At 34.3% G+C, this 15,339-nt stretch overlaps 1 protein-coding gene across 7 annotated transcripts in view; it reads left to right on the top strand.

The window, feature by feature from the left end:
- The window catches only part of FUT8 (fucosyltransferase 8), a 314,874-nt gene that overhangs the window by 117,853 nt on the left and 181,682 nt on the right, over positions 1-15,339 (top strand). Inside the window, exon 4 of one of the 7 annotated variants that reach the window (XM_043921008.1) lies at positions 13,198-13,294. The exons of 4 other annotated variants lie outside the window; for them this stretch is intronic. The gene's annotated coding sequence lies outside the window, so the exon portion shown is untranslated. Of the gene's footprint in view, positions 1-8,716; positions 8,737-10,113; positions 10,164-13,197; positions 13,295-15,339 lie in introns of those variants that run through there. 2 more of the 7 variants (XM_043921009.1, XM_043921012.1) reach the window with 2 other exon arrangements.

The raw sequence follows: 15,339 nt of genomic DNA, 5'->3' as shown, positions 1-15,339 counted from the left end.
TCCCTGTTCATCACCAACCAACTCCCGGAGCTTGCTCAAATTCATTTGCGTTGAGTTGGTGATGCCATCCAACCATCTCATCCTCTGTTGTCTCGTTCTCCTCCTGCCTTCAATCTTTCCTACCATCAGGGTCTTTTCCAATGAGTTAGTTCTTCGCATCAGGTGGCCAAAATATTGGAGCTTCAGCTTCAGCATCAGTCCTTCCAATGAATATTCAGGACTGGTTTATTTTAGGATTGACTGATTTGATCTCCTTCAGTCCAAGGAACTCTCAAGAGTCTTCTCCAACATCACAATTCAAATGCATATATATGGAATTTAGAAAGATGGTAACAATAACCCTATATGCAAGACAGAAAAAGAGACACAGATGTATAGAACAGACTTTTGGACTCTATGGGAGAAGGGGAGGGTGGGATGATTTGAAAGAATAGCATTGAAACATGTATATTATCAAGTGTGAAACAGATCACCAGTCCAGGTTGGATGCATGAGACAAGTGCTCAGGGCTGGTACACTGGGATGACCTAGAGGATGGGATGGGGAGGGATGTGGGAGGGGAATTCAGGATGGGGAACACATGTAAATCCATGGCTGATTCATGTCAATGTATGGCAAAAACCACTACAATATTGTAATTAGCCTCCAACTAATAAAAATAAAGGAAAAAAAAAACAAAACAAAAACAAAAGCATCAATTCTTTGGCACTCAGCTTTCTTTATGGTCCAACTGTCACATCCATACATGACTACTGGAAAAACCATAGCTTTGACTAGACGTACCTTTACCTAGACAGTGTATTAAAAAGCAGAGACATTACTTTGCCAACAAAGGTCCATCTAGTCAAAGCTATATTTTTTCCAGTAGTCGGGCATGGATGTGAGAGTTGAATCATAAACAAGGTTGAGCACCGAAGAATTGATGCTTTTGAACTGTGGTGTTGGAGAAAACTCTTGAGAGTCCCTTGGACAACACGGAGATCCAACCAGTCCATCCTAAAGGAAATCAGTCCTGAACATTCATTGGAAGGACTGATGCTTAAGCTGAAGCTCCAGTATTTTGGCCACCTGATGTGAAGAACTGACTCATTAGAAAAGACCCTGATGCTGGGAAAGATTGAAGGCAGGAGGAGAAGGGGATGACAGAGGACGAGATGGTTGGATGGCATCACCTAATGGGCATGAGTTTGAGCAAGCTCTGGGAGGTAGTGAAGGATAGGGAAGCCTGGTGTGCTGCAATTCATGGGGTGTCAAAGAGTCAGACACGACTGAGGCACTGAACAGCAGCAACAGAGATTTCAGAATTGCAGTCTCGGTGTACCTATTGTGATACAGTTTGGAGTTGGCCACACTCCACAGCTGGCCAGGAAAGTCAATGCATTTATTGGGAAAAGCTTTTGCATCAGCCATTAAAGATCCGACATCAAACTTTTCCCAACATGAAGGATTATTAGAAGTTTTGAAAAACAGAAAGTGAGTCATGATGCGGGCTTCTCATATTCTACTCAATCCTAAAATCTCATATTCTGGTCAATTCTAAAATTTACCCTTCTTCTGTAGTAATAGAATCCTGACCTTTTGTTTTTAGCTAGGCACACTGATGCCTGGAATAGACTATTTCCCAGCTATGTGACTAAGTTCTAGCAAAAAGATAAAAACAGCAGCATTATGTGTGTGCTTAGAAAAGGCACTGACTCAACTGTAAGAGACCCCATTTTGCCATTCAGTTTCTCTTCTTCTTTTTGACCTGTATTGAAGACATGATAACTGGAGCTTTAGCATACATTTTGGGCCATGAGGTGATCTTGATGATGGAAGCCAGCCAGGGACCTAGAAGGGTACAGAAGTAGAAACTTTGGTCCTTGAGGATACTTGCAACCGCCATCTCTATATCACCTGTCTCTAGACAACTTTTACAAAAGAAAAATAAATCTCAGTGTTTTTTAATCTAAGTTACTGCTGTGTTTGGGTATTCTGTATTGTGCAGAATATATTATTATATTGAGGGGAAGGAATAAATATTAAAACACTATTGAGATTTAATCACTGGTGTATAGGGTGGGGTGTATAAGAGGACTTAAATATAAAGGAGATTGAAGGGCAGTAGCATGAATGATTAAGGAATTGAGATTATGGATATACTTTTATTATATTATTGGGGAATAAACTTTTTGTGAAAATATTTCAGTGACATTTGTAAACTACTTATTAAATTATATTTTGTTGGCTATAGGGTATGGTTAGAAGAGCTGGTAAAACTGATGGGGGAGCATAGATAATTTTTGTCTTTACAACATTAATAGTCTTATATTGCTAGGTTGTTATACCATTGTTAAATGAAGTATTTATAATTTAGTAGATTTTTTTTCTGGTAAATTTATTCTAATTAATGATATTTCACATGTCTCTAAAAATTTTGGATTGACAAATATAAAAAAAAAGTTAGAAAACATTGGGTTAGCCATTTTCTCTAAAATAGGTTGAGTAAAGATTATTTTGGAGCCTACACAGCAAATGTTTAAGATTTATTCACTCTTTTACATAAAAATTATTCTAAAAAATTGTGTATTAATACTTGGGCCCTCACTTTTAAATGGTTTGTGTGACACCAAAATAATTGTTTGACATTTAATTTAATAGCTTTGGCTAGACAAAGGTTTAGATGGCTAGGCTGAAAATGTGATAATCTCTCTAATAATGTTGCCTAATCTATGACTTGGTTTTATTGGATAGTGTGGAATTACAGACCTGTCTTTAATGTAAATGTTTGCTAATTTGGTATACCTAAAGTGTCTAATGTGATGTGTTTTAATATATCTTTATTAATGAGCTTGAACATCTGTCTGTTTATATTATAATCATTTGTATCAACAGCATAATACAGTCTTAGGCACAAGAGCTTAAGTTACTCGATTTTGAATCCTGTGTCTTCTAGTTACTAATTATGGGACCTTGAATATGTTTCTCTGATTGATTGGGAGCATAGTGTTGTGATAAGGGCATTCTTTCATAGATAAAAGACCTTCACTCTGACCTTAGCTTATACTAGCTTTGTAAATGCTTTAAGCAAATTACTTAATAGCCATGAGCTACAGTTCCTCATCTGTAAAGGGATGGCGAATCATAATTAGAGCGTTTTTTTTTTTTTCCTGAGGAATACATTGAAATAATTATATAGCACTACAGAAATATAAAACATTAAAATACTTTATCTTCACTTTTAAAAAATCAAGAATATTTTATTGTTATGATTTTTTCCCTTGGATTTTTTATAACTGGAAATTTGTATTTGTTTGACCATTTTCATTCAACTTGCCTACTTCCCACATTTGCAGCCTCTAGCAACCATCAATCTATTCTCTATGAGTTTGGGTTTTTTTTTTTTTTTTAAGATTCTGCATGTAAGTGAGATAATACAGTATTTGTCTTTGTCTGCCTTATTTTACTTTGCCTAATGCTCTCAATTCATCCATATTGCTGCAGATGGCAAGATTTTCTTCCTTTTTTATGATTGTATACGATTCCGTTGTGTATGTGTGTATATGTGTGTGTGCATGTATGTGTATAAAATCTGGTGTGTGTGTGTGGTTGTATACGTGTGTGTGCGTATATGTGTATAAAATCTGTTGTGTGTGTGTATGAGTGTATATTTGTTTGAATGTATATATATTTTTTGAGGAACTGCTATACTGTTTTCCATAGTGGCTGCACCAATTTATACTCCTCCCAACAGTACAGGAGGGTTCCTTTTTCTCAACATCCTCACAAGCACTTGTTATTTCTTGTCTTTTTGGTAAAAACATGTAAGGTGCTATCTTGTGGGTTTGATTTGCATTTGCTGATTAGTGGTGTTGAGCACCTCTCCTTTATCTGTTGGCCATTTGTGTATTGTCTTTGGAGAAATGTCTATTTAGAGCCTATGTCTGTTTTTAAAATGGATTGTTTATTTTTTCTTTTGAGTTGTATGAGTTCTTAATATATTTTGGGTGTTAATCCCTTATGTATATATGGCTTCCGAATATTTTATAGGTCGCCTTTTTATTTTGTTGACGGTTTCCTTTGCTACGCAGAAGCTTTTTAGTTCAGTGTAGTCTCACTTGATTATTTTTGCTTTCATTGCCTTTTTCTCATTTGGTGTCAAATTAAAAAAAATCATTGCCAAGACTGATGTCAAGGAGGTGTTAAAATTTTATGGTGCAAAGTCAATGGAATTAAGGAAAGGCTGGTAACTCCTTTAATTATTGAACTAATAATTAGTTGTAGCTTTTATTTATCAAACCCACACTGTGTGCTAGCCACCATGACTAGCACTTATATACATATCTTAGTTCAAGACAACTTTAAATATTCATTTAAACTAACAAAAGTAAATAGAGTTAATAGTCTGACTCAACCAAAATATAAAAATAATAGCTATAATTGTAATTATTATATTTTAATTTTAATTGGTCCATAATGAATGTTATTAACTAATTTACAAAGAGGTTAAATTTTGGCCACAGTCACACAGCTAGAAAGTTGAGGAAATGGGCAAAAATTGTTCTTAGTGACTCTAAAACTATTAATTCTCCAGTTATTATATTGCTAAATATTATTGAGTGTATCTCCTTGTATAGATATTTTAGTAGTAGCTTTAAGGCTTCCCTGATAGCTCAGTTGGTAAAGAATCTGCCTGCAATGCAGGAGACCCCAGTTTGATTCCTTGGTTGGGAAGATTCACTGAAGAGATAGGCTACCCACTCCAGTGTTCTTGGACTTCCCTTATGGCTCAGCTGGTAAAGAATCTGCCCGCAATGCGGGATACCTGGGTTCAATCCCTGGGTTGGGAAGATCCCCTGGAGAAGGGAAAGGCTACCCACTCCAGTATTCTGGCCTGGAGAATTCCATGGACTGTGTAGTCCATGGGCTTGCAAACAGTCGGACACGACTGAGTGACTTTCACTTTCACACTTTAAGTATTGCATTAAAAATATATGTAACTTGTTACAATCTACTGTTGTTGAAGTTTTACCAATATGAAGTGTAGAAACTTTACCTCTAAAGTTCCTTTGCCCTCCTCTCATTTTTAATCTGATGGTCTTAAAATATCTCCTCTGTATATATTTAACACCACAACAGACAGTTACACTTTTTGCTTCACTTGTCAAACATAGTATAGAAAACTCAAGAATAGAGGGTAAGTCTATTATATTTACCCATGTTTTTGCTCTTTTTTATGCTCTTCCTTCCTTCTGGGATTTATGAGGCAAAAAGAAAACTCAGAGAACTTACCACTGTGTTGTTCCTTTTGTCCCTAGATCCTTGCAGGTCTGCCTTTGCTTGCCAAGCCTTACACAGTTATCTTAAATTTTTTAATATAGTGGCCAGGGTTTTTAGCTGTTCTTAGTGGGAGGGATGGGGAGAAGTACATGTTTTCCATCTTGGTCTGAAACTGAAAGTTACTTCATTGTACTTTCAATATATATATATAAAAATCGGCTATGCTGGAGTTTTATCTGGTTTTCCTGATAGTGTGCTATTTGGGAGGAAAAAGCTTGGGGCCTTTACATCTCTGGATTGAATTGTACTTGACAACTCTAGTGATAGAGTTGCCCATCACTGGGGTTAAAAAAGTACATATAAACGAGATTCTCTAGCTTCTCTTGCAATTCTTGGAAGTGAGCAGTTTCTTAATAATAATAAAAAAATAACTAACATTGATTTTGGTTCTGCCATTTATTGACTTTATGACTTTGGGAACGTTATTTACTCTCAATGTGCCTTAATTTCCTCCACTGTAAAATGGGGATAATAGTACTTGAAAGGTTGTTGAGAAGATTAAATGGTATCATAATTGTGAAGTAATGAGAAAAAATACCTTACATTCAGGAAGAACTATATGAATGTAGCTGTTATCTTCATTATTCTTAGAGTAATAGGCCCATATGATAGGTGTTATTACATTCATTTTAAGAATAAAAAATTCAGGCTCAGAGTAAGATGCCTTGCCTGGTTCTTTTTTGGCCCAGTTCTATATAGGTATTCTTAGGATATATACCCAGAGCTGTCTGACCTTACAGTGTGTGCTTTTCAAGGTATGATGCTATCCATCACCATCATCAAATCCCTCTGCATCCTGCATTTTCACCTAGCATTATGTGTATTTCTCTTCATACTTGACATTTTAACCCAAGCCATAACATCTCACCAATCACTGTACCATAATTTATCTAACCTTCTCTTATTTTTGGATATAAATTGTCTCTCTCTCATCCATCTGGCTCATGCATTAATGAATGCTTGCCAATATCAGTATATTATTTTTTATAATGCAGTAGTAACGATTGACCTTTAAAGGGCTTTGTGCCTTTTATATGAAGATAGAAATGTATTTTATAAAAATGTATATCCCACTAAAAATTTTCAGTAGCATAATATGTTTATTATACTTTTGAATCTCTGTTCTGTAGAAACTGCTTTAAATCAATTTGAATCTTAATTTTTGAATCTTTATTGTTATTTAGAAAGAGTTCTGTAGAAAGATTGTGCATCTTTATTCATTAGTTGTGTTGTATGAGACTTGGAATTTTTGCCATATGTCTCCTGGCCCTTATTAAATGTAATGTTGGAGGACTGTGCAGGTTATCAAGAGTTGGCTTAAATGTAAGTCTTTGATTTGAAATTATATTTGGATTTATTTCTTTCTGAGCATCTATGGTTTACATTTTCTGAATGTAAATATAGATGAATCAACATGAAATGACTTTGAAGAATTAGAGCTAAGATTCAAAGTCTTAATTTTATTTTTATTTTGCCTAGGATTTTGACTATAGATATTAAATGAATACATGCACACTGTAATATTTGTGCATTCACTTTTTTTGTTCTACAAATATTATTATAGTGCTTGCTTTGTTTTAGACACTGTTCTAAATCCCTGCTCTTCTGATACATACCTTTTAGTATAGAAAAGAAATAAGCCAATAATTATTGTGATAGTGTGATAGAGAATAATGGGGGATGGTGAGTGCTTTTCTTTTTTTTTTTTTTTAAAGACAAAGTATTGTAGCATTCTTATAGCGTTTTATAGTCACTCACTTTTTCTTGCTGCCCAGGGTCCTGGTTTTGTTCTGCAGCCCACCCTTGGGAATAAATTCTATTAGTCTAATCATAATGTAATCCCATTTCACTTGACAGTGGTTGAATTTTCAAGGGGTGGGTTGATTCACTCTTGGTTAATAGGATGTGCAGATTTGGGAGAGACATCTTTTAGTCGTTTCTCTCCTTTATAATGCGACTGACTAGGACAATTGTTCTTTTTCACATAATTACTTGTGGCTAAAGTTAAGATAGCCAACTTGTTAGCACAAAGAGAGCTAGGGCGAGGACGGAAGCTGATATGCCAAGCGGGAAAAATAGAAAGATGAAAAGGGTTTTTTGACTATTTCATGGAACAGTTGAATTAGTTCACTTTAAAACCTTTTTTTAATCAAGTAATTGATGTCCTTATTTTTAAGAAATTATTTGTTTGGCTGTGCTGGGTCTTGGTTGCTGCGTGGGCTTTTCTCTAGTTGTGGTGAGTGGGGCTCCTCTCTAGTCCCAGGGCAGGGGTTCTCTTTGCAGTGGCTTCTCTTGTTCTGGAGCATGGGCTCTGGGCTTGTGGCCTTCAGGAGTTGCGGCACATGGGTTCAGTAGTGATGGTGCCCGGGTTTAGCTGCTCTTCAGCATGTGGGATCTTCCCAGACCAAGGATTGAATTAGTGTCTCCTGAATTGACAAGGGCGGAACCTTTACCACTGAACCATCAGGGAAGCCCTGATTTCTTAATTTTAAAGCCATTTTAAGTGGGATTTTCTCTTACTTCTGTCCTAACATGTCATAATTGATACGTGTTGTCAGGGACTATCCCTGAAAAGAGGGGACATTTAAGTAGAGGTTTGAATTACAAAGAATAAGCCAAAGGGATTGCAGGTCAGGTAGAAGGTACAGCAAGAGTGAAGATCCCATGATAGGTAAGAACTTTACATAGTCTGGAAACTGACAGAAGGCTGGAATACCTCGTTTCTATTGAGCAGGGAAAAGATAATAGTAATATTTATAAACTGCATTACAGTTTCTTTTTTTTTTTTGTTTTGTTTTTCATTGTCTTTTTTTTTTTTTTTAATTTTTTTATTAGTTGGAGGCTAATTACTTCACAACATTTCAGTGGGTTTTGTCATACATTGATATGAATCAGCCATAGATTTACACTTCTAAACCATTTTTACTTATTTAATGTGATCTTCACAGTTAAATGAAGATATACTATTATTACCATTTTGTATTTTGGTAAACTCCCCATATATTTATAGCCAGTGATTTATTTGAAATAGTTGCTCTTTCTACTTTATTATGTTGGCATATGAGTATATGTTATGTCCAAAATCCCCTGGAGAAGAGTGTGGAAACCCACTCCAGTATTCTTGCCTGGAGAATCCCATGGGCAGTGGAACCTGACAGGCTGCAGTCCGTAGGGTCACAAAGAGTCGAACACGACTGAAGTGACTCAGCACACAGCATACATGTGTTATGTATGTATTTGATAACCAGATAAAATGATAAGATGTATGTTTTATTTGAATTTGTTAGTGTTACCACTTTTTGGCTGTATTGATTTGTTTAGGGCAGAAAGAACAGATGCCAAGGCCAGTTTTCTGGATCTATTTGAATAGTATAAATTAATTGCATCAGTAAACACAACCTGGTGTGTTGAATTAAGGTGAGTGACATGCTCCTGATAGAAACCATATAAATGTGATTATGTGTTTGCACTTCATAACTAGGAAGGCTAATTTCTAAGATATTAGCTGGTTTTAGTGAATTAATAGAGTATTTTGTGCTCATGTATTCAGGATGCCTGGCATTTTAAATTCATATGTGCATATACTGTGACCTTACTGATAAGTGTACTGTGAAAGCATGATAGATAACCCTGTAAGTAATGAATAAAAATTGAATTTTGTAATCTTGGTAGTTGCTATATGAAAATATCCTTTTCTTTCCTTTCCTGTCACTCCCTCTTTTTCCCCTTCCAGGCTTTCCCTTCTCTCCCTTTCTGTCTTCTCTTCCTCTCTTCCTTCTCTCCCTTCATTCCACTTATCAGTTTAGTTATTTAGGTTTCAGCTATCATTAAAGGACCGTTTTAATTTATGATTCTATTTTTACTTGCTTTTACCTACTTCTTCCTTAAATTATTAAACAAAATGTTATTACTGCTCTTTTCACATATGTGGAGAATAGACAGTAAGAAAGATTTTAGGTAAGATCTTTACTTAATTTGAAAATGAATTAAGATCAGTTGAGAAGATATTTAAGTAAATAGTTGTGGACTTGTATTAATCTGGAATTGACTTGAATTATATATACATAGGACTTTTTAAATATTTGTACTTTATAATTGATAATTAGCTTTTCTCTAAAAGTTTCATTTGATTTCCTTTTATCAACCTGAAGCCTTTAAAATATAACAGTTAAGCTTTTAACCTTTGCTACATTATAGTAGTCGTTCTTTAAATTTGTTGAAAATGATTTTATTTTTCTTTTGAAGTTTTAGGTGTATTCTGTTACATTGATTTACTTTAAGAAGCACTCTGTAACAATGATTCGCCTTTTACTCTTTCAGTTACTAAAAAAAATCATTCTAAAGATGATAGCTATCTAAACCATAGTATACATTTACTATAATCTAAGGAATCATTATTATTTGAATATTTATGATCCTTTCTTGTGGGTTGAGAAGAAGTTAGGTTACTAGAAGGATACAGAAAAGTTTCATTGTAGTTAGTTACTTTAGTTAGTTACTTTTGTTAGTTTTATAGTTACTTTAGTGGATTCTCATTGTCTTTGAAATGTGTAAAAAATAAAATTTTCACATTAACAATTGGATTGAAGTTGATCATATCTATAGAATAATTACTTTTGATTTCTTTCATTAAAAGTAAGTCAGTATACTGATGATTTTGCTGAGGAAAATCTCATAGAAACTCAAAATGCAAGCACATAATTTAACCATTTACTGAATTAGCATTCTTCAGTTATTGACATTTTCAGTTATATTCACAAGACAGTTTAAATTTTGTTAAATTTTTTCTAATAGGTTTTTCAACTCTATTGAAGCATTACTTACATCAGCAAAATGTGCATACAGTAAGTGTACACTTAGATGATTTTTCTTAAATCTGTACCTTCATACAACTGTCATTCCCCTTTTTAATCAGTTGTATGCATGCTCCCTGGCAATCAGTCATCTGATTTTAGTCACTATATGTTAGTTTCTCTGTTCTAGAACTTCATAAATGTGTATTTTTGTCCCTGGCATCTTTCAACAGGCCTATTTTTGAGATTCATCCATGTTGTTATGTAAATCAGTAGTTCCTGTTCGTTAGTCACTCTGTTGTGTCCAACTGTTTGCGATCCCATAGACTATAGCCTCCCCTGTCCATGGAATTCTCCAGGCAAGAATACTGAGTGAGTAGTGATTCCCTTCTCCAGGGAATCTTTCCAACCCAGGAACTGAATCCACGTCACCTGCATTGCGGGTAGATTCTTTACCATCTGAGCTACCAGGGAAGCTAGTTCCTATTTACTGCAGAATAATATTCCTTTTATATGAACCTGTTACCTGTTGATTAGACACTTGGATTTTTTTCAAAGTTTGATTCATTGATAAAGTGGCTGTGGTGTCTTCTATAAATATTTGGTGGAATTCACACATAAAGCCATGTGGACCTAGAGTTTTGTTTCTGGGAAGGTTTACTAATATACATTCATTATCTTTAATAGATATAAGGCTTATGCCTATTCAGGTTATCTATTCTTTCTTGAATAGCAGTTGGCATTGGCAGTTTGTTCATTTTAAGAATTTTATCCATTTCGGGACTGGTTTCATATATATATTGACCCAAAGTTGTTCATAATATTTCATTATGATCCTTTTGTAGAATCTGTAATGATGCTTCCCTTTTCATCCCTTATGTTGGCAATTTGTCTTCTTTTTTTCCTAAATTAGTTCATCCAGAATATTATTAATTTTATTGATCTTTTCAAGGAACTAGTTTTTAGTTTCATCAGTTTTTTCTTGTATTATTTATCTGTTTTATATTTTATTGATAAAGTTTACGTTGTAAAGCTTTTTTGTTGTTGTTCAGTCATTAAGTCATGTCTGACTCTTTGCCACTCCATGGACTGCAGCACGCCAGGCCTCCCTGGCCATCACCAACTCCTGGAGTTTACCCAAACTCATGTCCATTGAGTCGGTGATGCCATCCAACCATCTCATCCTCTGTCACCCCCTTCTCCTCCTGCCCTCAATCTTTCTCAGCATCAAGGTCTTTTCCAGTGAATCAACTCTTTGCATCCGGAGCCAAAGTATTGGAGCTTCAGCTTCAGTCATCTGTCCTCTCAATGAATATTCAGGGTTGATTTACTTTAGGATTAACTGGTTTTATCTTGTAGTCCAAGAGACTCTCAAGAGTCTTCTCCAGCACCACAGTTTGAAAGCATCAATTCTTGGGCTCTCTCCCTTCTTTATGGTCCAAGTCTCACATCTGTATGTGGCTACTGGAAAAACCATAGCTTTGACTAGACAGACTTTTGTTGGGAAAGTGATGACTCTGCTTTTTAATATTCAGTCTATGTTTGTTATAGTTTTTCTCCAGGGAGCAGATGTCTTAATTTCGTGGCTTCAGTCACTATCTGCAGTGATTTTGGAGCCCAAGAAAATAAAGTCTTCTACTGTTTCCATTTTTTCCCCATCTATTTGCCATGAAGTGATGGAACCAGATGCCATGATCTGAAGTTTTTTTAATGTTGAGCTTTAAGCCAGCTTTTTCACTTTCCTCTTTCACTTTCATCAAGAGACTCTGTAGTTCCTCTCACTTTCTGCCATAATGGTGGTGTCATCTGCATGTCTCAGGTTACTGATATTTCTTTATGCAATCTTGATTCCAGCTGTGCTTCATCCAGCCCTACCTTTCTCATGGTGTACTCTGCATATAAGTTAAATAAGCAGGTGAAGCTTTTACCTATTCCACCAAACTTTCAAATGCTTGCCTGCTTCTTGAAGTATAATGTAGACTTTAAAACTATATTGTTTTTTTCTGCTCATCATACATACATCTTATGACTTTGTTGTAAACCCTATAATATTTGTCATTTTAGTTTTAAAGAATCAAATTTATTTTACTTTTGAATCAAATTTATTTTAAGAGATTAAAAATGAGAAAAAATTTCATTTATACTTACTCATACACTTATTCATTGTTTACATTCAAATTTCCATCCACAATCATTTTCTTTCAGTCTGAAAAGCACCCTTTTAAGTATATCTTGTAGTGTGTATCTGTTGGTAACAAGTTCTTTCAGCTTTTGTTTCCAGAAAATGTATTTATTTTGCTTTTATCTTTTAAAAACTTTTTATTTTAGAATTACAGAAAATTTGCAAAGAAAGAGTTTTCATACACGTTTTGTCAAGGTTAGCCTAATGTTAGCATCGTCTAATTAACAAGGTGCAATATTATTTGCTTGACTACACACTGTATTTGAATTTTACCAGTTTCTCCACAGTGTCCCTTTTCTCTTCCAATATTTAATCCTCGATATCGTGTGTCGTTAGACTTCTCTAATCTGTGACAGTTCCTTAGTTGTTTCATTTTTTTTTTTTTATGACCTTGATAATTTTGAAGAGTATATTATGGTCAGGTATTAATATTTGATTAGATGTCTCTCAGTTTGGGGTTTTTTGGTATTTTTCCCATTTTTAGACTGAAATTTGGGTTTGGGGGTTGAATACCACAGAGATAATGTGCCATTCTTCAGTACCAAGTAGAGTTGTTTCATCACTGTAAAAAATTTCCCTGAAACCCCTTGGTAATCAGCCCTTACTTACACCTTCTGTCCTTGGCAACAGCTAATCTAGTGTTCACTCTGTAGTTTTCTTTTTTCTGTAATATCAGATAAATGAATCACACAATATGTGTCTTTTAGTTCTATCTTCCTTCACCTAGCAAAGTGTCTTTTTAAGATTCACTCATTTTGTTGAGTGGGCCAATAGTTTGTTCCTTTTTAATGCTGAGTAGTAGCCCTTTGTTTTTGATAGATTATCATTTGTTTTGATAAATGAATATTCTCATTCACTTATTGAATGCCATGGTGATTTTCTCTCCAATTTTTGTCTGTTTAGATATGAAGCTACTATAAACATTTATGTATCAGTTTTTGTGGGAATATGAGCTTTCATTTTTCTTGAGGTGATGCCTAGATGGGAGTGGGAATCCTGGGTAAGTCTATTTTTAACTTTGAAACCTTAAACTTCTTAAAGCAAACATAGGAGAAAATATATTGACCTTGGATTTTGCATTGAAGTATTAGATATAATATCTAAACCACAGTCTATTAAAAATTATATTCAATCAAAAGATTAAATTTTTGCTGCATGCAGGACACTGTTAAAATGCAAAGACAAGTTACAGACTGGTGGAAAACAATTGAAAAGTTACATATCTGATTATAGACATGTATCAAGAATATATAAAGAACTCTGAAATCTCAAATGTAAACGATCTAATACATAAATGGACAAAACATCTCAATGGACATTTCACCAAAGAAGCTATATGGATGGAAAATAGGCAGAGGAATAGATGATCACATGCTTAGAGAAATTGAATGCAAATGAAATCTACATTGAGATACCACTACACATCTATCAGAATTGCTTTAAAAAATTGAAAATACCAAATGCTGGATAAATTGCAGAGTACAGGAACACTTATTTTTTGCTGGTAACAATTTAGGATGTAAATTAAGGATGAAGAAATTGCTTTGGAATACAATTTGGCATTTTCTTATAAATGCACATTTTTCATATGACCCAGCAATCTCAATCCTAGGTATTGACCCAAGTTAAATAAAAGATTACAAAAACTTGCTCTTGTGTTTGAAGGTATTGTCAGTGGATAGCAAAGGGTAATTTTGCCGTTTCTTTTTATTTCATCACTTGTAAAAGATATTGTTCCGTTTCCCACTAGCTTGTATTTTTTTCTGATAAGAAGCCCCCTGAAATTCTCTTTGTAGCACCTGTGTATTTTCCCCGTGTGACTAATCTTCTTCTCCAAATCATGGTTTTATTTGTATTTAAAAATACATTGGAAATTCTGCTTATGCCCATGACTAAGCTAGTTTTCAACATGTTACTTCAAGTTTGATGATAGGTTTTGTTTTGAGAAGTCCTTTTTCGAATTGAAAGCCAAAATCGGGGGAATGCCTGTACATTTCCAACTGGCCCCAGAGCGATTAATGTAAATTGTTTTCTTGCTAATGATGATGAGGGACTTTAAAGTTTTAGCACCTGGCCAGATTTTAGTTCACGATGATAGTTACTTTAAGATGACATGACTGTGCTGAAAGCTGTTAAACACTGTAGTATCTGAAGATAAGTGCTGTTAACAGTGGCTGCTTGAAAAATTTACTTTTTTTTAAAGTCAAACTTTCCAGTTTTTTTCTTTCTGTATAATTTTCTCTTTGAGTAATTTTTTTAAAAATTGACCTATAATGTTGTATTAGTTTTAGGTATACAACATAATGATTTGATACATGTATATTGTGAAATGATTACTGTATGAAATCTGGTTAACATCTGTCACCATATATAGTTACAGTATTTTTCTTGTGATGAAGATATTTTCTGTCTTCAAATTCACTTAACTTTTCCTCTGCAGTATCTCATATGCTCTTAATCATTACCAGAGAATTTTTTTAAATTTCTAGATTTTAAAAAAATTTATAGATGTTGCCTTTTTGTTAGTTCTTATTTTTTATCAATGTATTCATTTTCTAAAATTTAAATCCTAGCATATATTTTTAGTAATCGTTTTAGGGTCCTTATTTGCTGTTACCATCACTTTGTCTTCTGGGTCTGTTTTAAATTGACTGATTTTCTTCTTGGTTGTGGGCCACATTTTCCTTCTTTTTGGCCTCACAGAAAAAAATATACATTTCTGGAAAAGTAATTCATAATTTCTTCAACCATGTTTCTATTGATGAGCAATCATGTTATTTCCAGTTTAAAATTGTTGCAAACAATGTTTTAATGAATACCCTTCTGCTGTGTTTTGCTCACATGTTAAAATGCATCTTAGTATAAATTTCTGCTAGTGGAGTTTCTCATCAAAGGACACGTTTGTGCAAATATTTGACGTATTATGCCATATTGCCCTTTGCATAGGGTATACATATTTTATATTAGTTAAATAAGTACTGAATTATTTTTAAGCTTAGAAGAAAATCCTCTAATGAACATGATTCATGGCAGAACACGCCAGGC

Source organism: Cervus elaphus, chromosome 12, assembly GCF_910594005.1.
Source record: "Cervus elaphus chromosome 12, mCerEla1.1, whole genome shotgun sequence".
Lineage (NCBI taxonomy): Eukaryota > Metazoa > Chordata > Mammalia > Artiodactyla > Cervidae > Cervus > Cervus elaphus.
This window is presented reverse-complemented; position numbering and strand designations above follow the sequence as displayed.